This window comes from Propithecus coquereli, unplaced genomic scaffold, assembly GCF_000956105.1.
Source record: "Propithecus coquereli isolate 6110/MARCELLA unplaced genomic scaffold, Pcoq_1.0 Scaffold145, whole genome shotgun sequence".
Taxonomy (NCBI): domain Eukaryota; kingdom Metazoa; phylum Chordata; class Mammalia; order Primates; family Indriidae; genus Propithecus; species Propithecus coquereli.
Genome location: NW_012138858.1, coordinates 674,853 through 701,267, shown reverse-complemented (window position 1 = coordinate 701,267; position 26,415 = coordinate 674,853). Strand labels below are relative to the sequence as shown.

Genomic DNA, 26,415 nt, shown 5'->3' with positions numbered 1-26,415 from the left:
AAAATAAAATCAATCATTTTTTGATAAAAAATAAAAATAATCATTTTTTTGAAAGGCTGCATGTTGATAAACTCATTTTTTGTTTTAGACATTCTCTTGTGGTTATTTAAGTCACATATAAGTTTTTGCTTTATTAGTGAACATGGCAGTGAACAAACATCAATATTTTCCTTTACCACAGTGCTATAGTTTAAATGTTTGTCCCCTTCAAAACTCACAACTTTGTTGAAACTTACCGCCAATGTGGCAGTGTTGAAAAGTGGAGCCTTTAGAGAGGGTGATTGGGCCGTGAATTAATGGATTAATGGGTCATCAGGGGCGTGGGACTGGTGGCTTTGTAAGAAGAGGAAAAGAGACTCAAGCAATGCTCGGCCCCCTGTGCTACCTCGGGATTCTTCAGAGTCCCCACCAGCAAGAAGGCCCTCACCAGATGTGTCCCTTCAACCTTGGACTTCCCAGTCTCCAGACTGTAAGAAATAAATTCCTTTTCTTTATAAATTACCCAATCTCAGGTATTCAGTTAAAACAACAGAAAACAGACTGAGACACAGAAGTATATAATTTCTTTTTGTTTGTTTGTTTGTTTGTTTTTTGAGACAGGGTCTTGCTCTGTCACCCAGGCTAGAGTGCAGCGGCGTCGTCATAGCTCACTGTAACCTCCAACTCCCGGGCTCAAACAATCCTCCTGCCTCAGCCTCCTGAGTACCTGGGACTACAGGCATGCGCCACCAGGCCCAGCTGATTTTTCTATTTTTGGTAGAGATGAGGTCTCGCTCTTGCTCAGGCTAGTCTTGAACTACTGGCCTCGAGTAATCCTCCCACCTCGGCCTCTCACAGTGCTAGGATTACGGGTGCAAGCCACTGCTCCTGGCCTACGTTGCTTTCTAATAAGGCTGCACGACAGCACCAGCTGTATGTTCCAGTTTCATCTTATCTTCACCACATGCAGCATTATTGCTTTTCACATGTTTTGATAATTTGGTGTAAAAAGTTCCCTCAACTTTACGTTGATTTGCATCCCTTTGGGAACTAAGGAGAAGGAATATTTATTGCATGTATTGATTTAGTGTTATTACAGTGCTGAAAATGAAATGAAAAGGAAGAAAATAAATATGTAATAGAGTCATTTTCATAAACTAACTACATAGATTCTACCTACTGACTGGAGGAGATTTATCGTGTCCCCATATGTCAACTTCTTTACTTCCTGAACAATTGTAAATCTGTGTGTCCTCATGGGTTTTCTACCGTCTCTATCTACCCTTGCTCCGTCTAAGGAGAGGGCCATGTCTTCTGGTTACTGTGCTTGGTGTGGTCCATGAGGCGGGATACAAAACAGCCTCCCTAAATATAGTCCAGCTCCTTTATGCTTTGGCGCTATTATCCCTACCCTGCAGAAAAGGAGATCGAGGCTAAGAGAGGGTACATGACTCACTCAAGGTCATACTGGTAGTGATTTGGTAGAGATAGGGTTTGAATCCAGATCTGTCCCCCCCAAGTTCACGTGCTGCCAACCCAGCTGATCACAAACTTAACCTGCCCCAGATAGTCCGAATGAACAGCCAGTTAAAAATTACTTCAACCCTCTCGGCAAACAGAAGTCTTGTATTAATTCTCAGTAGTGTTATTGTATTTTTCAGTGGTGAATTCAGTAGAATACAAGGCTCTCTTCAAAGCCATCTCAACAGCATGATCTCATAAAAAGGGAGATGGGAGGAGGGACGTGAACTCTTAACCCGGTCTGGGCCCCCTCTTCACTGCTGTTCAGGAACCAGATAGAATTAACTCTTGTTGACTGGTTTTGTGAAGATTCAAGAATGTCTGATTCGATCCAAAAGTGCATTTGCTGTGATAAAATCTACTGGATGAGTCTGTAGATATGCAAATTAATAAGACACACGACTCTTTTAGTTGCTTCGTCTTTGAGTACTTTTCCAAACATTCCTTTTGGGAGCTCATGCGTCTTTTAGTTTTTTTTCTCTATGCCACTTAATGAGGTCTTGGTTACAATCGATTCAAGGGAGTCATGCTAAACAATGCTGCTCTATAAACACAGTAATTCGATAGGTGATTAGTGGCTGAGCCTGGCCGCAGGCACCAGTTCGCCTGGATTTCTTTTTCCCTTTCTGGGACTGGATGGGGCCGACAATCTGAGCAGTTCTCTAACTTTGTGATTGGAATGATTTAGGGCTTACTTAGATTTTTAGTGGGAGTAAGTACACTAAAATACTTGAGATTCTGAAGTATACTCATAGGAATTGTGAACTGGAGGGAATTAATATGCCTGATCTCTTGTAAAATATCAAATTGAGAGTTAAGACTCTCTGTGACAACTCGTAGCAAATGCTGTTTAAATCCAGCATTCCTTTAAAGTCTAGCTAATAATCAGCCATGTGATATGGAATATGTGATAAGAAAGTACCTTGTTTGCATTGATTTTAATCCTCGTACCATCACTGACTATCTAAGTGACTTTACCTCCTAATAACATTGGAGGTTTATCGAGCCTCTAGTATGAGCCAGTCACTGAAGGAAGTGCTTATTTATGAAACATCTTATTTAATTCTCATATCCTACAAGGTAGAAACTATTACAATTCCCACTCAACAAATAATTTAAAAAGCTTGCCTGGAGAGCCTAGTTTGTCCAATATTATGAAGCTATAAAGTGGCAAGGGCAAACGATTTTTAACTTTATTTTATGTATTTATTTATTTATTTTTGAGACAGAGTCTCACTCTGTTGCCCGGGCTAGAGTGCCGTGGCATCAGCCTAGCTCACAGCAACCTCAAACTCCTGGGCTCAAGCAATCCTTCTACCTCAGCCTCCCAAGTAGCTGGGACTACAGGCATGCGCCACCATGCCCGACTAATTTTTTGTATATATTTTTAGTAGTCCGATTAATTTCTTTCTATTTTTAGTAGAGACGGGGTCTCGCTCTTGCTCAGGCTGGTCTCGAACTCCTGAGCTCAAGCAATCCTCCCGCCTCAGCCTCCCAGAGTGCTAGGATTACAGGCGTGAGCCACCACACCTGGCCTAACTTTAAATTAAAATATAACACATATATAGAAAAGTGTACACACCTTAAGTGTATAGTTTGATGAGTTTTTGTTGTTGATTTAAAGCTTAATAATAAGAGAACATAGTCTGTGTGGTTTAAATTCTTTGACGTTTTTAAGACTTGTTTTATGACTTAGCATGCGATCAAGTTTTATCAAAAGGTCCGTGTGCACTTGAAATCAAAGCAGATTTTGTAGCTGTTGGGGTACAATGTTCTTCTATGTCATTTAGACCAAGTTTGTTAAATAAGTTTTTCAAGTCACCTATATTTGTTCTAATTTTCACCTATTTATTCTATCATTTACTGAAAGAGATACATTAAATTTTCCTACTATGGTTATGAATTTGTTTACTTCTCTTTATAATCTATTCCATTTTGCTTCTTGTAATTTGAAGCTCCGTTATTAAGGAGCATACAAATTTTTGAATTTGTTACATCTTCCTGGTGAATTGAATATTTTGTAATTAGGATACGTCCTTCCTTATCTCTACTAATGCTTCCTGACTTACGGCCTACTTTGATATTAGTATTATAGCTTGAGGTTGAGGAAGTTCCCTTCAATTTCCAGTTTGCTGAGTGTTTTTGTCATAAATAGATGAATTTTGTCATGTGGTTTTCCTGCATTTGTTGAGATGATCACAGGGTTTTTCTTCTTTTGTCTGTGGTATGGTGAATTATGTCGATTGATTTTTCCAGGTATAAAACATGCATTCATTCATTCGACAAATTTGCAAGCAGTTATTTCACCCAGGCCCTGCATTGGGTGCTGGAGACACAAGTCTGGCAGAGAGGAAGGTCCCAGCCTTCATGGAGCCCGAGTATCAGTCTAGCCCTTGGGCTTGTAGGTGATGTCGTCATCACCAGTGCCCCATGGCACTTCTGGTTTGAGGAGCGCACTGCCAGGACCTCCACTGACCTAAATCTTGCTCTTCTCTTGAACTTCCAGGAGAGAACCCGTTAATCCCCAGCTAGCCCCGAGAATGAGGCGAGTCAGGAGATCTTGGCTGGGGGAAACAGCGGCTAGACCTGCAGCTACTACTGATAAGTTAAACTTTCATTCCAGTACGTGGGCTGTGATGCAATTCCTGGGGGACACAGCATCTTGTCCCTGGCCCATCAAGGCTAGAGAGCCGAGATTGCAGCCCTGGTGCTCGTGACTTTCTTCACCTGAGAGGGAGGGAGGGGATGATAACCCCCCGAACGATTTCAAAAATTGAAAACAACAACCCATCATCCTTTTTCAAAAAACGAATTTTGTTAGATTAGAGAAAGAATACTAAACAATATCAAAGAGATACCCAACTGTGGCAGTGACCAAGGCCAGCGTCCCACCAGTCTTGGAGATGGTGACCATGACACCCTCTCTGAGGCCTCGGGACGCCCCTGACGCCCCCGCTGGCTCTCACCCACGTCGCTGCAATAGCTTCGAGGCTGGCTCCCAGCCCGTCTCCATTCCTGCTAATCCCTTCTCTCCAAGCCAAGCCAGAGGGCACTTCCCAAGCTAAAAATCCGGCTTGAAATTTCGCCACGTAAAATTTCCCACGGGCTACTTGTGACCTTCAGGATGAGACTCAGACTCCAAGCATGGCAAGCACAGGCCTCCAGGACGCTCCTGCCCCCGCTGCCCAGCCTCCCCTCCCACCATTTCCGCCTGGCCCTCTGCACCCTCCCACGTGAGCCAGCGCGCCCGCGCCTCGTGCCCCTGTGTCTGCCACACCATCACGTGCCCGCTACCCTCACCTCGCTGGACCCAACTTCCCAGCAGTGACCTGCGCTGCTGTCATTCAGTCATTCACACAAAAGCAGCCCTTCTTCCCACCTCTAGCCCCAGAGGGTCACTTGACTGCTGCATTCAGGTTCAGGTTTGTCAAACACCGGGCACTGAGACCCACGCCAGGGCTCTTCGCACGCACCGTGAACTGCAGAGGACCGAGCAGGAGTCTCAGAAACAGCGGCTTGGGCAGCCGCGGCTTTGCTGGGTCCCTCCTGAGCAGGAAGCGCTGGTGTCTGGGGTGCGGCTGCAGAGTGAGCACGTGGCAGGCCAGGGGCTCCACCCCCAGCTCTTTTGCTAGTTCTCTGTGGTCCTGAAGTCCTTTGTGAGCGCTGAAGGACCCCTTAAGGGTCATCTAGCCCAGACCCTGACCCATCTCCTTAGAGTCTCTCATCCCCGCTCTGTGCGTACATAGCTAATGTTTGCTGAAAGCAGGCGCCCTTGTGGGAGAATTTACTCTCATTCTGAGCTCCAAATTTTCAGCTTTGCATGTGAAAACGAATGGTAGTGTGTCCAGCAGTAGCAAGAGAGTAGGAGGGGACAGAGGTGCATTGCAGTCTTTTTTTTTTTTTTACGCTTTTTGATGCATTGCAGTCTTGATGACATGTACAAAGCCTTACAGTAAGTGGGCATGTGTGGTAACACCTGGAGGAAGTAAAAATGGTGTATGTTCTTTCCTTCCTTCTCAAACTGGGTTTGCTGGGGGCTGGGGAGCTAGGCCGGAGAGCGGTGTGGCTTACCTTCCTGGTGGGCCAACTTTGCTCAAAGAGTTGGGGTGAAATCAGTAGTTAACTGGTCAGTGAGTGATGGAAAACATTACTTTTATATAAAAGCAAACATGGATACATTAAAGGGTAGGATACAGAGACATTGCACAAATCCTAAAACTAAGATGGGAAACTTCAGAGAAATGGGATCGCTTGGGGAACTTGGACACTCTTCTGGAACAAACCTTTGCTCTTCTCTGAAGTTAGGAAGGTTTGAGCAGCAGGGTTGGAAGGGCATGCTCGCAGCGGCCGCCCTGCAGCACCGTGGCTCTGCGGGGAAGCCGCAGATTGATGGAGACAGTGGGCGCGAAGGTGTGACTGCCCACTTCCCGCGAATGGATACTTCCGACTTTGCTATTCTTGTCACTCACGCCTTTTAACACTCCACAGGCTAAAACCGTCAAGTGGACACAAACCAGTCCACTCCCGTGGCCCTAACGCCACCCTAACGTGGTTTGGGGCTGGCAAGTACCAATGCCCCCCACCCCCTGCCCCAGCGGGGCGAGAGCCGAGAGAACAGGCAGCGCTGGCCCTGGCAGCCAGGCCTACTTGACATTCTGAGGAGGGAGGCAGCAGTGTCCGAATCCTTAGCTGAACCTGCCCGGCTGCCCTGGAGGCTGGAGGGTGCTTGGCAGTGCGGCCAGGAAGTGAAATAACAAACAGTGTCCACAAGGCCCACACTGGCCTCTGCCGCCCCCACCGTGGAGAAGCTCAGGGGGCAAGAAAGAGGAGGAGGCGGCTATGCTGGGCTCTGGGCGCCTTGCGAGTAGCCCGGCCTGGGGGTTCTGAGGGATTCAGCCGCCCCACTAGGAGGCCCGGCCAGGGCTTAACCACCCCTGGCGGCCGCTGGCTGGGCTGAGCACTGCCACCCTCCCTGCGCAAGTAACTCTTTGTGACAGTAGATGAGAGTGTCAGCCTCAAGTCAGATTCCTGGAGAGTGACCTCTGGAGTGAGGGGGTGGGAAGGAGCCCAGACGTGTGGCAGGCAGGCCGGACAGACTGCTGGTCACCCACATTTCCTCGGAGCCTAGACTTATGGGAACAACTTAAACCGTATTAAAATCACCAAGCAGAAAGGATCAGAGAGGTGCCCTGTGCAGTGACTCTGCACTGATGAATAAACCGGGAGGGCGTCCCTCGGTGGAGATCTGCTCACAGCCGGCCTGGAAAGGAGCGGCCGTGGCAGGACAGCGGCAGGACAGCAGCAGTACAGCCAGGCCTGCTCCCTCAGTCCCTGATCCCCAGCTCCTGGCAGCTGGCTTCTGACTTCTCTCAGCTCCTGCTGGTCAACAAGGAGTGTCTCCGATGTTATCAGAGGAAACACCACAGGCAAAAGACCTGTGACTCAGCCCTGGGAGGGCTGCATGTGCTGAGGTGGCTCTGGCCTGCCCAGAAAGTGCCAGAACAGGTAAGCAGCAAGGACAAACACATGGAGGAGGCCCTGGCTGCTCTGACCCATGGGGGTCTTCAGGTCAAGGGTGGGGGTGCACATCTGGGAAGACGCCAAACCGAAGGGGCCAGAGCAGACCTGGAAGCTGGGTGTGGAGCCGGAGCCCCGAGGTGCAGGCGGGTGGAAACCAGAGCGAGCAGGTTGGGTGGAGGTGCAGGGCCGGGCTCTGCCCACAGCAGTGCTGCTCTGCGGGCGGCCGTGCCCACGGGAGCGATGCGGAGGCTCTGCAGGCCTGAGAGCCAGGAGCTGAAGACACCCGTGTCCTCTTCATTGAGGGTAGCAAGGACAGCGAGAGCAACTTAAGACACATCAACTTTTCCATTATCCCCAAAGAAGAGGGAGTTATTTTTGAAATTCTACCTCTGCAGCTGTTTGAGACGCAGACATTTAAAATGTCCATTTGGGGATCACGGGCAGACGCGGTGGGTGGTAGGGAGGCGTGGGGGTGGCCAGAAATCCCCAGGGAGGCTCTGGGAGCTGTGGGGTCTCTTCTCCAGCCCCTCAGGCACTTCCTACAACAAGACTTCAGCCTGCCCAGCAGCCCCAGGGATTGTTCTAGAGCTGTGAGTGGTCGCCATGGTTTGTGGACACTGAAATGTCAGGAATGTCAAACTCTGCAGGCGTCTTCCCCGGGGCTGTGGGGGGAGTTGTTTAAAGGAAGTGTCACGGCTGTGACTATTTATAGTGCATTAGCCTGTGCTCATGCCCAGCCCCTTCCGTCCCCTCCGTGTGTGTGCGTGCACGTGTGTGTGTCTGTATGCATGTGCACACGTGTGCTCCCAAGACTTGCCCGTAGGGGTTAGAACGAGCAGTCCTAGGATCTGGGTTCCAGCCAGCCGTGCCCGACCACGCCATGCGGCCTTAAGCCCGTGGACTCATGAACATTCTCTGGGCCTCTCTTCCCTCACTTTTAAAACAGACTCTAACCCTTTAGGGGTTGTCCAAGAATCAAGGGAAATAATAGATGTGAAAGAAAGCTGTCTAAAATTACTTTTGAGAAAGAAAGGGTGTGTGTACGGATTCATTCATTCAGCGAATGTCCCTTGTGCCAGGCGCTAAGAAATTAGCAGTAAGGAAAAGAGAATCGGCATAGCCCTGGCTCTCAGGAAGTTGACAGTTTGGTAGGAAAGACCTGAATAATAAACACAAATACAGAGATCGTGCTCGAAGTCATAAAAGACAAGAACAGTGTGCTCTGGGAGCGGGACTGAGGGGTGTGTATAGAGAATAAGCTGCAAACACTGGGGTGGGGGCATGAGCCCCGGACAGCCCTGGAGGCAGGTTCAGGCAGCACAGGCTCACCAGGAGGATCTGGGCCTGGAAGTCTGTCCATAGGGGACAGGACACAAGGCCCATTAGTCAGAATAAAACCAGGATCCTGGGAATTTTCCCCAACAGGGATGAGGCCGATGGTATGGGACAAGGTCCCAGTGTGCAGACCAGTGTCAGGAAAGGCACAGGAAAGGGGGGCCCAAGAGGCAGGACAGGTGGTGCTTTGGGGGAGCAGTAGGGCCTTTAGAAGCCCAGCTCCTAGAGAAGTAGGGCATCAAGGTCAAAGAGGACTAGCCACAGGATTCCCCGCTAGGGGTGGGGCCCCAAACCTCTGTGTCCAGGCTAGGCCAACCCTTGCCCACACAGCACAGCTGGCAGCTGACCAGGGGGCTCTCTGCTCAGCCGGGGGCACTTTCCTTCTCCCCATGCCCAGCGTGAGGTCCCCTTAGCTCTGGCCCAAAGCACTACCCCGGGGCTCTAAACCTGACTCGGGCTTCCCCGCTCTGTGCCCCGTAGTGCTCCAGGTCAGAGTTCCATGCAGTCAGCGCTGGCCTCACGCCTCCTGAGCCCACACGCCAGCCAGACCTTCTCAGGCCCTCCTGCGGGGTCAAGCAGCGAGCAGCGATGGCTGGGCCTCCTCATACGCCTCTCATGGGGCACTCGGTGGGTTTCAGAGTCTGGGACGGGGATGATTTTTCAGATGGAGGCTCAGTGATCCAAGACTAGCAAGCACATGTGTGTTGAATGGATGAATGAGAAAAAAGCCAGAGGTTTGAAGGTATTTGGAAACACAGTGGCCTTTCCTAGCTAAATGAAACACTTGGAGGCCAGAATTTCCAATGTGCATGGAATGGCTACCCCCTGAGATATCTTGTTCCAAAGGGACTTCTAAAGGGTTAACAGACTCACACACCCCTAAACGGGTTTAACATTTTAACCCTATAATCACAGAAAGCAAATGTGACCTGGCTCTTGACATTCTTTTTATCTCCTTAGGTAATTTGGGCACAAAGTGAGGTTCTCATCTAACCCTCATAATAACACTATGGGGTGGGTGCGCTTTGTGTCCATTTCGAAGCAGACCACACGGAGTCAGCAGGTTCCGCCTTGCCAGTGGGCAGAACGCAGGTGACCACACTCACGCTGCTTGAGGCAGCAAGTCGTCCTCTTGACCTTGGCGTTTGGCTTGGACAGTTTGCTGTTGGTTAATTTCGTTTGTGTGACTAAGACTTTGAAATGACTTGGCTCCTCTTTGTGTTTGTTTCCATTTTTGCAGGATTCGCTAAAGGTTGATCCCGGGCTCTAGCTGCCCCCACGTCATTCTCCGGCCACATGCCCAGTCCCCTGACACTGCAAAATCCTGTGCTGAGGAATGGTCTTCTGCAGCTGGGAGCCTGCCCGGGAGTTGCTGTGGGCAGCCGGCCGCTGTCCTTTGTCATCGGACCCCTACTGGGAAGACAAACTCAGCAAGGATTTCTGGCAGAGGCTTGGACTAGGAAAAGAAACGATGTTTCTGGAGAGGAACCAAATATTCCAAAATACCTCCATTAATTAAGAAAATCTAGGGCAGTAACACACAGTCCCCACAGTAGGTTATAAAACCATTGTGTTAGGCTGAAGCAAGTATTACAAAGAAATACACAGTGTCATTACCAAGGCTTGGATGACAAGCATTCTTAGCTTGTCATTCATCTCTTTCTTACTACTGAGCACGCTTTGTATGGCACTTGGGCTTCCACTTTAAATGAATTAGGCTGTGTAGTGCTCTCAGAGCACTTTGGGGGTATTGCAGAGACCCTCTCTGTAGATTTGAAACTACAGCTAAGAAAATTTAGTGAAGTTATATGACTCGCAGAAATCAAACGTGACTATGCAAAAAGTATGACTTTATTTTTCTACATTACTAGCTGCCATTTTTCTGGGGCATTAATGACTAATCTCAGTCGTGTTGGCATTCCCTGCCTCCCTTTCTCTGGGGCTCCAGTAAGTTCCACGGGCAGGGTGGTGGCGGTGGGAATTACACGGCAGTTCTGAAGCGATGGGGACGGGGATGTTGTGTATCCGCTGTCATCTTTTCACCCTGGTGTCAACTAGTATCAACTCGTGGTAGTAACAGAGCCTTCCACTGTCCCGCCTGACCCGTGGCCAAGCGTCCACACGGTTTGTCCACAGGGCCTTCTCCTGGCCAGTGTCCACTCTCAGTTATTCTTAATGTTTCTCTTGGACCCACGGACTCGATTCAGCCGCTCCTGTGTGGTGCGAGGAAAACTCTGGGAGGTGGACAAACGTCCTGTCCACCTGGTCACTGCCTGCCATTTCTTCTCCCAGAAGCCGTTACTCCTAAGTGTTACAAACTTATTTGGGATTTTGGTGCCTCTCTGAGGCTCACAGCCTGGGGCATGGGTCACTCGGCCTGTTTTCTCCAGAACCCGTGCATCTGAGCACCGTCCTCCCCGCCTGGTTCTCGCTACCCCAGGCCTAGGTGGAGGGGAGGAAGCCCGGCTCTTGGCCATTTTCCTTTCCTGTATTTTCTGTGACATATGTTGTCTGTGCCCTGAGTCCTTTCTGTTCCTCTAAGGATGTCGGTTTGGTTTGCTTTGATCTGAGTTTTTAGATGTCACTTATACACAAGAAAACGCATAGGTTTGGAGTGTTTTGAATGTGGTACAGAACATTTCCCTCAACCAAGCAGGTTCCCTCATGGCAAGGCCAACAAAAGCCAAAAAGGGCTCCCCCTTATTTTCCTCTCCCCGACTCTGGTACCTCCCCTGCTGAGGTAACGAGAACACCCTGGTAACCTGCAGCTACCTAACAGGGCCCAGGTATATAAAGAAACGCCGAGGGCGGGGGGACCCATGAGGTCATGTTTTAACACAGCATCTTCCCTGTTAATCACCCAGTGACAAATGATTATCCTCACGGCACTCAGGCAGCACATTGCAGGGTACCGAGAGCTTTCACACTATCCATCTCAGTTACACTTACAATGACTTTCAAATTTTCATGCCCATTTGAGAAAACTGAGGCTCAGAGTAAAGATGTGATTTTCTAATGCTCCACGGCTGGTAGATGTCAGTGATGAGACCACATCCAGGCTCATGCACTACATTTCTGTTTCCAGGGAGGCTACGCGTTTCTAGCCGTCGGAATAGAGATTGGGAAAGAGAGTCACTGATGCAGGAGGGTCTGAAGGGCTCCCAGACCCCTCCCCTGGCCCAGACCCCCTCAAGTTCCCTAGGAGAAGGTTACCTCCTTTTACTTTCCATTAGTTCTTCCCGTGTGTTAAGGCATCCAAGACCTCCTTGGCAAATTGCTCCCATAGAGGGTGCCATGGAGACAAGGCCTGGCAAATGTACTTCAAAGAGGAAAGGAGCATTGGAAATGATGCCACACAAGACAGTGGCCCGGAGTGTGGCATGGGGCTGGACTCCCTGGGCCACATCTGATCTCTCTCACTTACAAGCTGTGTAACTGAGTATTCTGAGTAACTGAGCAAACCTCTCTGTGACTCAGTTTTCTCATATGTAAAGAGAAGGTAATACTAGAAGGGTTATTGTGAGAGTTGACATGAGATCATGCAGGTAAAACAGTTCCTGCCCTGCGTGATGCGGAGTAAGCATCAATGAGTGCTAACTAGAACATTGGCAGGTGGCTGTAAAAATGCACAGTCACGAATATTCCACTGGTGTGTCATTAACACTGCACAGCGACTGCATTGCTGTGGCTGAAGCTAAATAAAATACAGAGCCAAATCTCTTCATTTAAAACGTTTTGTTTGGGAAGCAAGAATTGTAATTTGGGACATACGCACAGACCAGTTATTCTTCAGTATATCCGAAGAACAAAGAGAAAGCTGAAGGTTTTATAAAAAGGAGAAATGTTACATATTGTTGTGAAAGTTCGTTGGCACTAGTAACGTTTTTTTGGGGGGGTGCGTTGGCAAGCTCTGATTGGTGAGTCATGACAGTGGGTAAAACTATTGCTGGAGTCACAGCGGGTTGTTTCAGTAGCTATTAGATAAGACCAGTTTCAGTTTACAACAGGCAGTTTCAGCAGCCAGGCTTGCACAGAGTGACATTCCCTGAGCACTTCCCTGCCCTCACTCCGCTCCGCCACCCAGCTCCTGCCTCTCAGCTGTTTCAGCTGGGTACCACAAGAATGACCCAATTTGTGTGATCAACTTTCTCACTGTTTTGTAAATCCCTTAGGAAAGCTTCCGGGAATGATCCAACGCGTCCAGTTGGAAATGGAGGTGAAGCAGCAGGTAGAAGCCAACACCCCATTCTCCAGTGAGAGCAACCGAAGGTGAGCACTGCCGGAGAACAGGGACGCTGTCCCTAAGAAGTGGGCCAGTATGAACTGAACTGTGAGCAAAGCCAGGCCCATCTGAGGGTGCTCATTCTGGTACCACCTCCCAGGCAGGGAGACGTGGGGTGACATAGGGCTGCGAAGGGCCCTTTGGCTGGGCGGGGCAATCACCCAGAGCAGCTCCTCCCAGATGGAGACAGGGGCTGCCACCAAGGAGCCAGTGAAGGTCAAAGCCACAGCATGGGGCTGAGGGGCCAGGAGCCACCTTATGAGATCCAACAGCAGGATTTGGAAGAGGGCAAAGGGAACCTGAGGGGCAGTTGTGAGTTGTGCAGAAACAGAGAAGACCCACGTCCATGTGGGGGCCAGGAGGGTCCCTGCCTGTGGCAGCCAAGCTGCAGGGCACAGGGTCTCACGTCTGCATGGGAGCTGGAGGTTCGAAAGCAAAGGGCCTTTTGGAGGCTGAGGAGAACTGGTTTGCAATTTTAGGAATTGTTTTGTTTTGGCTTTTTTTCTCATTAAGGAATTGGAATCTGAAAGCGCCTTTCAGCTTATTGTTGAAAATCATCAGGACCTGCAAATTAGAGGCCGAGACTGAGATTTCAGCAAATTTAAACTCACTGGAGCGAGGTGGAAGAAATTATGGGCAGCTCACTTAGAAAATAGAGAAAAGGAAGACCGGCCGCGTTAGAGAACACAGCACCCGCCTTTCCCTGGTGCTAGCCCTGGTCACGTGTAACCCGTGATGCCTTTCTCTGCTGGGACTGAAAGGCCAGTTCTGGGTCTAACCACTGCGCCCTGGGGCCTGACGCAGCCTGGCCCAGAGGAACACTCAACAAACGCTTGTGGAGTGTGAGGACAAATGACCAGTCTCGAGAGCCTAAATCCGTGAAGGTGACAAAAACTCCCCCAGGCAGCTCATCATTTAGCACTGCACAGACAGTGATTTTCTAAAGAACCCATAATCGTAATTTCTTATCCCTGTCTTTCACTTTATTTTTTTATTTTTTGAGACAGAGTTTCGCTCTGTCGCCTGGGCTAGAGTGCTGTGGCATTAGCCTAGCTCACAGCAACCTCAAACTCCTGGGCTCAAGCGATACTCCTGCCTCAGCCTCTGGAGTAGCTGGGACTACAGGCATGCGCTGCCATGCCCGACTAATTTTTTTTTCCATATATTTTTAGTTGTCCAGCTAATTTCTTTCTATTTTTAGTAGAGACAGGGTCTTGCTCTTGCTCGGGCTGGTCTCGAACTCCTGAGCTCAAACGATCCACCCGCCTCAGCCTCCCAGAGTGCTAGGATTACAGGCACGAGCCACCGTGCCCAGCCTGTCTCTCACTTTAGTTTGCTGTTTTATGGCGTCTTAAACCATCCCGCAATTCCATGGACAGGCAGCACAAAGGATACGGGAGCAATTCTGCAAACAGGCAGGAGGATACTAATCAGAACTGACATCTGTGTGACATTTTACAGTTCACAGAGCAGTTCTGTCACAATTCCAAGGTCTTCAGCTTTGGAGGAGACTGAGCTGAGGGACATGGGAAAGGTCATTATCTTAGAGACACAAAAATGATCGTGAGAAATTATTTACGAGTAAAACCACCCGAGTTTTGTTACTCCACCAAGCCCTCACTGTTTCCAGCACCCAGGTGAGTAGATGACGTAAATTCTCCACCAAAGATTGCAGAAGAGGCCAGGCATGGTGGCTCATGCCTGTGATCCTCGCACTCTGGGAAGCAGAGGCGGGAGGATCGCTTGAGATCAGTTGTTTGAGACCAGCCTCAGCACGAGCGAGACCCCTCCTCTACTAAAAATAGAAAAAATTAGCCGGGCCTGGTGGCATGCACCTGTGGTCCCAGGTACTCGGAGGCCGAGGCAGGAGGATCATTTTAGCCCAAGAGTTTGAGGTTGCCGTGAACTAGGCTGATGCCGCAGCACTCCACCCAGGGCAACAGAGTGAGACTCTGTCTCAAAAAAAAAAACATTGCAGAAGAACAAGTAAAAGGAAAAGAGTAGGGGAGAAGTCGAAGCCTAGACACCTGTCTGCAGGGCTCTTTACCCAGAGGTGAGCTGGGACTGAAATCTCTCCTGAGCATGGAAAATTTGGACCAGAGCAGCAGCCAGTCAGCACTGCCCTAAGCTCAGAGGCTCGGCTGGGTGACTGGTCCCCTTGGAGGGTGATCATGGGGCATGGAGGGAGGCGGGATGAGGATGGGGTGGCAAGTGAGGCTGTCGCCTTATCTCCCGAGCCTTCCCTTGGTGCAGAGAAAACAATTTCTCTTCACAGGGTGGGGAGAATTAATTAATAGTTGTAAAGACCTTTACGAGCCTTGTCGAAAGGTGCTCGGCCAGCTCTAATTAGCCAGGTTTCAGCTGCCACTCCTTTCGGTCTTGGCACAGCATCTCCGCCCTGGAAGATGTCAAACACGATTGCTCCATGTGCTGTCGTCGGGAAGAGCCGTCACCAGAGCATCTGGCTTGCGTGGTATCTGTCTGCATCTCCAGTCACTGCCCAGGATCCCAACTCCCTGCAGGGAGATGGCATCTTGTGTGGGGAGGCTGTGACACACCCGTCCCTGGCCCAGCTCCAGCCCGGGAGGAGGCAGCTGCCTGGGAGGTGTCATTGGACAAGCTCAGGAAGGGCCTCGCACATCCAAAAACGGCTCCCCCGTACCTTGTCATGGGGGCCAGAAATTCCTCCACTGAAAATCCACTCATCTGGATTTTGGTTGCTTTTTTGAAAGATCTAGGCTGTGGGAGTGGGAGGATCACAAGCCCGGAGTCAGAAAACCTAGTTCTGAGTTTTCTCCCTTGGTTTGCTGCTGGCTCTGCCCCCACTGGCCTGGTGACCTGGATAAACCCATTCTCTCTCTTTCTTGTTTTTTTCCCATCTAAAACGGCAACGCTAATGCCTGTCTCGCAGGGCTGCCGTGAGGATCAGATGAGATAATGGATGTGAAAGCCAAGTGTCGCAGAAATGCAAGGAGCATTATTATTCCTAAAACGCTCCTCGGCCAGGCCAGATAATCCCTGGCAGGGATTAGTTGAAGGTTCACCAGGCCCAGGCGGGCACCTGGGGTGGGCAGAAGAGCCCGGGGGGCCACAGTGGGCACAGACCCCAGGACAGGAAGAGGGAGGGACCCTCACCGCTGGCACGACTACAAAAGTTTTGGTGCGGGCGGGGCTCGAGGGCTCTCCCCTCTGCCGGGACGACGGTGTGCACTTTCAGGGAAAGTGCCACCAAGGACGTGCAGGACAAGGAGTGACAGCTGGTGGACACCCACTCAGTTAAAGAACCAATATGAAAAATAACTGAATGTGCTTGGGTTTACACAGACAATGGCTCAGGTAATTTAGACAAAGAGGCCCAGTTTTGGCACAAGCAGCCCATAGACGTCAGACCGGAGTAATTGCTTTCTTTGTCAGAATTTCCCGGATAATTTCCTGCCTTTGTTTGGCTGAAGGACCCGGCCTTGCACGGGGAGCCTGCTTGCCAAACGTGATTGGGCCCTTAGAGATGAAAGGCACAGAGTACACTGTTTTCCATAAACACGCTGGTGCGCGCATTAATTGTTACCAGCGAGAAAGTCGGCCCTGCATCTCACCTGGGAGGCGGCGGGAAAAAGAGAGGACAGATCCTTGCAGGACCACTTTAGCGCTGCTTGCCGGGACTTACTGGGGTCCAGGCTTTGTCCTGGGCATTTTGCATTAAAAATCTCATTTAATCTTCACAATAGGCATGCGAGGCAGAATTCAGGAATGGAAAGAACTTGGGTTTAGAAGCCAGACACTGGTGGATTTGATTCCGTACTCTGTCACTTCCTGGGTGAACTGGGCAGGTTGCTTACTTGTCAGAGCCTCAGTTTTCTCATCTGTTAAGTGGAAATAATGGTGGCCTTGGTGTGCTGTGAGAGTTCTCACTGTAGGGTGACTGGCAGCAGCTGGGACTCAGGGACAGGAGGTCCCCTCGCTTCACTCGGGAGTAGTCTCAGCACCTCCACGGCTGACTGGCTGGGACTCCCGTCCTCACTACAGGAAGAGCGATGGGCCCGTGGAGGAGGAATGTCAGAGGCCACAGCAGTGAACCCAAACAGGAATGGCACAAACTGGGACCAGCAAGGAAACTGGTGATGAGAAAACAGCAGGAAGATCAGATAAGGGATGGGGACGTGCTTTGAAAGGCCAACGCCTATGAAAACGGGAGTTGCTTCTACAACAACAGAATCCTGGAACAACAGTTGGTGGGGTTCCTGTTTGGGCTTCCCTGAGTTGTAGAGAGGAGGCAGGAAAAACAAAGGTCGGGGCAGAATCCCGGTCAGTGACACACGTGGAGGAGTGTGGCTTTGGAAGAGCAAACTCTGGAACGGTCCCCTCCTCCTCTCCCCTCCTGTTCTCCAGGCACGACCTCCGGACCTGAGGCCGCAGGGAAGAGGCACCCTTCCCCAAGCGGAATGCAGATGCACTTGACAAAGAGCCTCCAGTTGACCAGAGGGGCAGCACAGCAGGGCTCGGGCGTCCTGGCCTAGTGCTCACTGCCCTGGAGCCTCTGTCAGCTGAGGGCCAGTACCCGCACCAGGCAGGCTTCAATAAGAGGGAGAGCCCTGCACCCCTGCCCCAGACCCCTAGCCCTGCACCAGACAGGCCACCACAGCCCGCCTGTCTGGCCTGGCATGTGTCATGTGGGGTGTCTTGGCACAGGGGTGGTGCCACAGACTGGAACTCACTGGAAGATTCCCCCACGCTCCTGGCTGAGCGCTTCCAGTGTGCAGGAGCTGAGTCTAACGTTCCTCGCTGCCTCTGAAGATGGTCCTGTGACCAGAACAGGGCTAATCATGAGCTGGTGATTCGATCCCCTCCAGACGGAAGGCAAAGACTGTGCCTCCTGGGCAAAACATCAGCTGACCCCCAGAGGCCCTGGCTCCCGGCCCACTGGGAGAAGTCACACAGTCACACTTCTCCAAACAACTGCTGCTGCGAGGCCTTCGGAGAGCAGCTAATTAGGTTCTCACCTGACCAACTCTGACCTGCAGTCACGAGCTCGTGGCCCGGCTTCCTATTCCCAGTCCCTCTGGGACTCTGCTGCCTCCCTCGAAGGTGACATTTGATTTCCTTGATCGGTATAAACAAGAATTCTGCTTTATTCAAATGACTCCAATTAATTGAAAGATCTACTATGTACAATGCACTGGGCTTGCACCTGATGGTAGAGTCAGAAAAGAAATGTTATGTGCCCTAACGTTTAGGAGTTAAGGACCTAGTGGGGAGGTGGTGGAAGACATCACACAGTTAAGTGGCCGCCAAAACAGCGATCGGGACATGCATGCGGGTCCGGGAGGGCTTCCTGGGCAAAGTCGTTCATGAGCTGGGTCTTGAAGGGCAGGTGAACAGGAAACGGAGCAGGACACAGGGAGCTGCCGTTTCACCCAACCTGTGGCCCAAATTTAAGGCTGACAATGCCAAGTGCACGGAAGATGTGGATCCATAGGTTGCCTTTACCTGTTGGCCACGGGAGTATAAATTAGCCACTCTGGAAAATGGGTGAACAGCTCCCGGAGGACACCCACATACACCGCGACCCAGCCATGGCACTTGCAGGTGTGCACCTTAGAAAAACTTTCAGACGAAAATCTTCACAGCAAGACTGTTCAAGTGCCCAACAACGGAGGAGTGGATAAACCAACAGAGGCACATCCACACAGGGAACATCACACAGCAGTCAAAAGAAATGAACTACCGCAACACAGAACAGTGTGGGTGATGCTTATCAACTTACCAGTAAGTGAGAAAAGTAAGTCCTGAAAGATTACATACAGCATGACACCCTCTCAAAGAAGGTAACGAGAGATAAAATTTAATGTATGCGTTTTAGGACCACACAGAATGATGGGAGGACAGAAAAGGAAGATGAAGAGATAACAAACTTACATTTTTTTTTTTTTTGAGACAAAGTCTCACTCTCTTGCCTAGGGCGAGTGCCGTGGCTTCAGCCTAGCTCACAGCAACCTCAAACTCCTGGGCTCAAGCGATCCTTCTGCCTCAGCCTCCCGAGTAGCTGGGACCACAGGCACGCACCACCATGCCCGGCTAATTTTTTCTACATATATTTTTAGCTGTCCAATGAATTTCTTTCCATTTTTTGGTAGAGACGGGGTCTCGCTCTTGCTCAGGCTGGTCTCGAACTCCTGAGCTCAAATGACCCGCCCGCCTCGGCCTCCCAGAGTGCTAGGATTACAGGCGTGAGCCACCGCGCCCGGCCTCACAAACTTACATTTTCTTTGCCCAGACCTTTTAATTTAACCCTCACTTGAAAGGGTGTTCAGGGAGAGACTCATGCTAGAAATCCCAAATGTGGTTAACAAATCCCACAGCAGGGGCGAACTGAGGCCTGTCCCCACGCCAGGCCTGGGGGGGTAGCAGGACAGTGTCCCCTTTGCCCAGCACGGTGACAGGCCAGCAGGGACGTGGTGGTTTAAGGATGGAGCTTCCAGAACTCCAGGGAAGGCAAGAGCAGAGGGGAATGTTCACAGAGCACCTGAGAGGGGGAGCGAAACTGTTCTGCCAGAACCCGGCCACCCTCGCCGTCGGGGCCAGGAGGCCGAGGCTGGGGCCTGCATGGACCTGCGACCGAGACCCACAGGGGTGGAGCATGTCACTGCCCACCATGAGCACACACAGCACAGCGCAGTGCACACCCATCCCCTCACCCTAAGCACACGCGCCCACCCCTGTGGGCTGCTTGGTGAGTTTCCTGGGACTTAACCGCAACCCTAAGGACGGGGGCGGGGGCTAGAGGCAGTGGTGGGGAGCACAGGGCGGAGGCCTGATCTGTTTGAGATCCGCCTCCTGCCACCTGATGCAGAGGGGACCAAGTAGGCATTGAGACCCATCACAGAGAAGTAAAGAAAAGCAGCACGATGGCAAAGTGTGGGGGCTCTGGGGACAGGCGGCCTGAGTTTGCACCCCGGCTCCTCCACTTAGGAGTGGGCTGAGCTCGGGCAAGCTCCTCAATTTCTCTGTGCCTCAATTTCCTCATCCACAAAATGGTGTAACGTAGGAGCTGCTGGTATAGACTAAATGGGTACAAACACGAACTATTGGGAATGACACCGGCAAAGAGTGAGTGCCCCGCAGATGTCAGCACTATTCCTCTTATCTGTGCGGTTGCATTTCTTGTCCATGAGAGTTTGAGGACGAAGATCTGCACCAGCTACTCTGTGATCTCCCTTCTCTGCTGCTCTTCGCGGCCGGGTGAGTGCTGCTGCCCGGGGAGTGGGTGTCAGTGCCCGCGATGCCGCCCAGCCTTTTCCTGGGTCAGCTCCTCCCACTCACGCCTGGAGGAGTCTCCACCACCCAGCCCAGAACACTGAGTCACCAGGCACCCTCTCCGCCCCTGCGAGCCCAATAAACATTTATAAATGGCCCGCCCAGGCCCGCCGCTGTCTCACACTTCATCTGGGCTCAGCTCCAAGCCTCTCCCCGGTCCTGTTCCCCAGCCTCCCTCCAGCCCAGCCTCCCGGCTCCAGGCTGCTCCGCTTGTCGCCAGCCTTAAAAAGAAAATTTCCCTTAACCCTCCACAGTTAACATCCTGTCCTTCCTTCTCTGCTCATTCCAGCCTCTTAAAGAGAAGCCCACGCTCCTGGTCTCACCTGGAGTGTCTGGGTTACAGTCTGAATTGGGCTACACCCGCCCCTCCCAGCTCCCTGAGACAGTCCTGTGTCCATCAGAACATGGTTGTCAGTGCGTCTTTCCAGCCGTCTCTGCCACGCGCGGCCCTCCGGATGACTCCCTCCTTCTCACAGCTCAGGAGTCCACCAGCGTCCGCGGTCCCTTGTGTCCTCCCACCTGGGCACCGTTTCCTCTAGGACTCCATCTTTCATTCGCCCCCTAAATGAAGAGTCTGTCTCTGGCGCCATCTTCTTCCCCTTTACTCGCTCCCCTGGGATAATTCAACTGTTGACAGATTCAATATTTGCTCCAAATATTTGCTGATGACGTCCATTCTCATGTCCAACGCCCTTTTAGAGGTCACCACGTGGGTGCCCTGCAGTCACCTGAAGCTCACTTGTCAAAAATAGAACTCATGGTCTTTCCCCAAAGCATGCATCTCCTCTTCTATTTGATATTTCTTTACTTGGAAGGCCGCCATCTTCCCAGCCAATGTGGGATTCACTCTTGGTTCCTTCTTCACTGACGCTGTCACCACGTCCTGCTGATTTTATTTCCAAAATATGTCTTCTCTCCATTCCTACCATCACCCTAACTTGGGCCTTAACATCTCTAGCTACTCAGTGTCTGTAGCTTGGTACCCTCCTCAAACTCACCCTCTCCTCTAGAGCCAGAATGTTTTTCCTACAGCCCAGGCTGTCCTGCTCCCACTCCGCCTGGAAGAAACGTGAGCCTGGGCTGTCCCCCCATCCCCTCACTGCACCCCTCTTCCTGCTCTGTCTTCCCCAGGTGGAACGGCTCCTGTGACAGCCCCTCCACCCCACGCGCCCCACGCACCTGCCCCTTTCTCGTCTCCTTGCCTGGACTGGGGCTGCGCCCCTGGGGCTGCCCCCTGTGCTTGTCCAGCCCTTACCCAGACACTGCAGCTCACCCTCAGGGCCTTGGCCCAGGCCCCACCTCCTCCAGGGCACACTGCATGGCTCCCCAGGTGCCCAGACGAAGCCCCCTCACCGTACTTTCGCACCGTGTTGCAGTCGCCGGTCTGTAGGTCCGCTGCCCCCAGCGGACGTGGTCAGGAGCTGGTCTTCTAGACTGAGGCCCCACGAGACCCAGCGCAGCCAGTGTTTGCAGATAAGTGAATGAAAGACCTCATGAGGCCCCTTCCAGCTCTGAGCTCACTTATTTTTCTGTTGACATTAGAAATTGCTAAACGTTTGAACTTGAAAGGAAGCAGGAGAGAAGTAAAGACGGAGGAAGAGTGAGGCCTGAGCAGGAATCCATGCTGTGGGAGTCTCAGCACTGTTCTAGGCAGGTCTGGTGGACAAAGAGCTCCCCGAAGGTGGTCCGTGGGCAAGTCAGACCTTGCTCAGAGGTGGAAACACTGAGCTGAAAACCAGGTTCACCTGCTGACCCTCCCATACAACTTTAGGAAACAGGTTTCCATTCTCTTGGCTTCTATTTCCCATATAGAAAATGAAGGTAGCATTTCCATTTTGTGATTTATTTATTGAACAAGTACTTCGCATACGGATGTGGCTCCATATCTCACACCGTAAATGGCAATTCAGTTCCAATGTGTCAAAAAGCAAAACACAGAAAGCATGCAAAAAAAGAAGAAAACAGAACTGCATATTTATTCTAGCAGTGGAGCAAAGATAAATTTCTGGCTGTGGAAAAACTGAGCCTGTCATCAGACAAAATAGATCAGTTCAAATAAGTAAATCTTGGTACAAGAAAACATATATTTAAAAGAAAACAATATAATGGGAAAAATAAGTCGCCAATATAACTGCAAACAACTTATTGCCAAAATCATTAAAATTGGTAGAAATGCATAATGCACAGGTCCAGATGCCCAGGAAGCGAGCAAAAGACAGTCCAAGTGGTCTGCTCAGGGGCCATTGTCACAGCTCCAGGGAGCCATCGTGGGGCGAGGAGAGAGCCCCAGCCTCAGCATGAGTCACAGTCCACACATCCGACTTGCCTCATGAGCCTGCGTCTGTCCCTTCCTATGTAAAATGGATATAATTACACCTACTCTGCAGGATTCTTACGAGGACAAATTAGAGGGCCTGTCACCGTAGTGAGCATTCAAGAAATGGGATTATCATTATCATCAGAGGGAAAGATGCTCAGCATCCCTGGCAATTAAAGATGTGGAAACGGTGACAATTTAAAGGTAACATGATTAGCTATTAAAGCAGGAAAAGATATTCAAGTTCACAAAAAGACTCAGACGAATATATTAATGGCCATTTTATCTACACAAACACTGGAAAGAGCCCAGATGTCCATTAGCGGATAAACACACTGTGGCACGTTCATGCACTGGAATACATCCCGGCAATAAAAAGAATGACCCGCTGATACATGCAATGACGTGGATGAATTGCAAAATCATCGTGCCGAATAAAAGAAGCTTTACACGAAAGATTTCATACGGTGTCATTCCATTTGCATGAAATTCTGGAGCAGAAAAGACTCATCTATGGTAGAAAAAATCAAAATAGTGATCATCCCAGATGGGGCCAGGGACGGGGATCTTCAGGGGCGACAGGAACATTCTCTGTCTTGCTGGGGGTGTGCGTGCCTTTGCCCAAACTCAGCGAAGGTGTACTCGAGACACGGGTACTTCATTAGATGTGAAATTTGCCTCTAAAGCAAAAAGTAGAAAACATTTTGGACTCTAGTCAATGATGCAGCGTTTGGGGGAGGTGTTCCTGTTCTGCAGTTTACTTTCGAATACATGAAAAGTAGGAGGAGTTACTGGATGGTAGACAGGTGGGTGTGTGATAAAGCAAAGAAGGTGAATAGTAAGGGTAGAATGTAGGTGGTGAGTGTTCGCTATAAAATTAGTTCAACTTTTCTGCATGTTTGAAATTTCTCAAAATAAAATATTAGGACAAAAAAAGAATTGATGTGTATAGGACACTGGTGGAAAGGTAAACTCACACTATGCGGCGGCCCTGAAAATACCGTATTGATCTTTCTGTGGAACGAACATTCAGGCCACGTGTATGTGCTTTGAGCCAGTAATTCCCCTTTGGATGATACCCCCAAAACTGTAGGGTGGGGCCCTCCGGGAAGACCGGTGCAGGGCTGAGGTGAAAGTAGTGACGAGAAGCGGAAACTGAGCAAGAACGAGCTACAGAGACGCCGGAAGGCTGAGAAGAAGGCGGCGGAGAAGGTGCCGAGCAGCAAGAGCCCAGAGCCCGGTGAGAAGCGGCTAAGCCGGGCCGCGCGGCCTCCCACCCGCCACTGCCGACCGTGCGGGTGCCCGGCCAGAGCCCGACCAAACGACACCACAAGATCCGCAGGCCAGCCGTCACCAGCAAAAGGCCGGCAGAAGACCGGAACCCACACAAGTTCCAGTGACATCTCACTCACTCGCTTCATCCGAGAGCAGTCACCCGCAGCCTGGGACCACCCGACTGACACCGCCTAAAGTGGCAGGTAGATCCTGGGGGGACGCTCCTCCTCTGTGACCTTTGAGAAGAAGGGGTCAAGTTGCAGGTCATGGCCACTTCCAGGAATCAGAAGAAGAATGTGTTTGAATCGGTAACAAATGGCTGCGAGAGACACAATTGGAGTTCAGGAGAATCCTGGGAAACCCAGGAGGGCGAGCTGCCGTCACCCCCCACGAGGCCACACTGCTGCCTTTCAGCCGGCCTAAGTTACCTCGTCTTCACTTCGGCCTTGAGGATACAAGGTGTCGTCAGAGATACTGGGGCTTGATCCTGAATGACTTTGTGAGCAGAAATGTACCCTCTGCTCTAAGATCATCACGTGTACAAGAAGTTTCTCGATGAGCTGGGATTCCTAGAGGTTGAAGCTCCCATGACGAATGTCAGTCCCGGGGGTGCTGGGGCCAAGCCTTTCGTCACTTATCACAGCAGCGGGGCATGAACTTATGAGAACTGCTCATAGTAACTCCTGCATAAGGTGCTGGTAGTTGGTGGCATGGACCAGGTCTGTGAAGTTCGACTTTGGTTCTGGAATGAAGGGATTTATTTGACTCACAATCCCGAGTTCACCACCTGTGAGGTCTACGTGGCCTACGCAGACCATCGTGATGTCACGGAAATCACGGAGGAGATGGTTTCAGGGGCAGTGAAGCACATTACACCCATCACCCAGGTGGCCAGGAGGGCCATGCCTAGGATGGTAACTTCCCCCACCCTCCTGGAGAATCAGCATGGTGGGCAGGCTTCAGAAAGCCCTGCAGTGCAGCTGCCAGGAACCAACCTCCTCAAAACTAAAGAACCTCGCAAGATTCTTGGTGATATCTGTGTGGCAAAAGCTATTGGATGCCCTCCACCTTGGAGCACAGCCGGACCGCGGCATCGGCCTGTCGGGGAATTCCTGGAAGTGGCGTGCATCAATCTGCTTTCATCTGTGATCACCTTCTAACAGCCTCGCTCTAGAGAGGGTCCCACTGAGTGCTTTGAGCTGTTTGTCCTGAAGACGGAAGTGTGCAATGCCTACACCGAGCTGGGTGTTTCCTTGTGACAGCAGCTGCTTTTTGAAGAACAGGCCAAGGCCAAGGCTGCTGTTGATGATGAGGCCATGTTCACAGATGAAAACTTCTGGAATATAGAAGTCCCCCCACAGCTGGCTGGAGCATGGGTGCTGACCATATCCCCATGTTTCTCACACACTCCAATAACTCCTGTTTCCCGCCATGAAACCCCAAGACAAGGAGAACGTAGCAACCACTGACACAGCGGAAAGCACAAGAGTTGGCACTTCTGTCTAGAAAATAATAATTGCAAATCATGTAATTCAGGCATCTTTGCATTTCTGCACAAGACCAAGGTCTGCAAGGGAATTCTTGTGTGCTGTTTGACTGTCATCAGCCGCGAGAAGTGAGAAGAATTATGAATTCCTTTTTACTCCTTGTTACCAAATAAACCATGTCTCCTCTCTTTACCTTTGGAATGTCAACTTTTTCCCCAGACTGCTGCCCTAATGAATGTTTAGGATTCTACCATCTTATTCGTTCGGCGAATTTATATCAATGTCTGCTCTGTGCCAGGCATTGTTCTAAGGGACTGAGGACACAGCAGTGAACAAAAACCAAGTGCCTACTTTCACAAAACTTACATTCTTTTATTTATCTAAGATAGCATAAAATTAATATCATGGGTTCTCTGGAAATACCACAATAACCTGGAAAGAGACACCATTTCATTGTGTCCTCACCAATACTGCATGCAGTAATTTCTAAAATGTAATCAGCTTGCAAAAAAAAAAAAAAAAAAGAGTATTTGGGAGTAGCATTTCATCAATAATGAAGTCACTTTTTTTATTTTTGTTTTTATGATTCTATTTATTTGAAGCTGTAAAACATATACAGAGGTTTTTGGCTATTTAAATAAATTCTATAATTTGTTTAACTTTTTAAGTTCTTTACTCATTTTTCTTATAGAGAGTTAATATTTTTATTGATTATTATGAGCTCTTTACATATTGAAGATATTAACTCCTAAAAACACACATATACAGTAGAAGAAAAGGTAGAAAGAAGATCAAAGAATATTGGTAGGAGAATAGACAGCAACTTCAATGTGCACATTAGCTTCACACTTAGGGTTTGTAAAATTTTATTGATGCATAATAGATGTACACAGTTTTGAGGTACATGTAATAATTAAATACATTCATATAATTTGTAAGGATCAAATCAGTGTACTTGGGATATCCATCACCTTAAATATTTGTCTTTTCTTTATGCTAGTAATTCATTCAAATTATTCTCTTCTAGCTATTTTGAAATGTACAATAGATTATTGCAAACTGTAATCACCCTACTGATCTACCTAACACTAGGTCTTGTTGCTTCTATCAAAAAAGACCATATATTTGTATCCATTAATCAATTTCTCTTGGTCCTCCCTCCCTACCACTCTCTTGGCCTCTGCTAAACACTAATCTACTGTCTATCTTCATGACATCCAATTTTTTTAGCTCCCACATATAGTGAGAACATGTGATGTTTGTCTTTCTGTGCTTGGCTTATTGCATTTAACACAATAACCTCCAGTTCCATCCATGTTGCTGCAAATGACAGGGTTTCATTCTTTTTTGTGGCTGAATAATATTCCATTATCTATATATACCACATT

At 49.9% G+C, this 26,415-nt stretch overlaps 1 pseudogene; it reads left to right on the top strand.

Moving 5' to 3' along the window:
• Positions 1 to 5,834: 5,834 nt before the first annotated feature.
• Positions 5,835 to 24,700, top strand: LOC105806732 (annotated as a pseudogene).
• Positions 24,701 to 26,415: the final 1,715 nt, after the last annotated feature.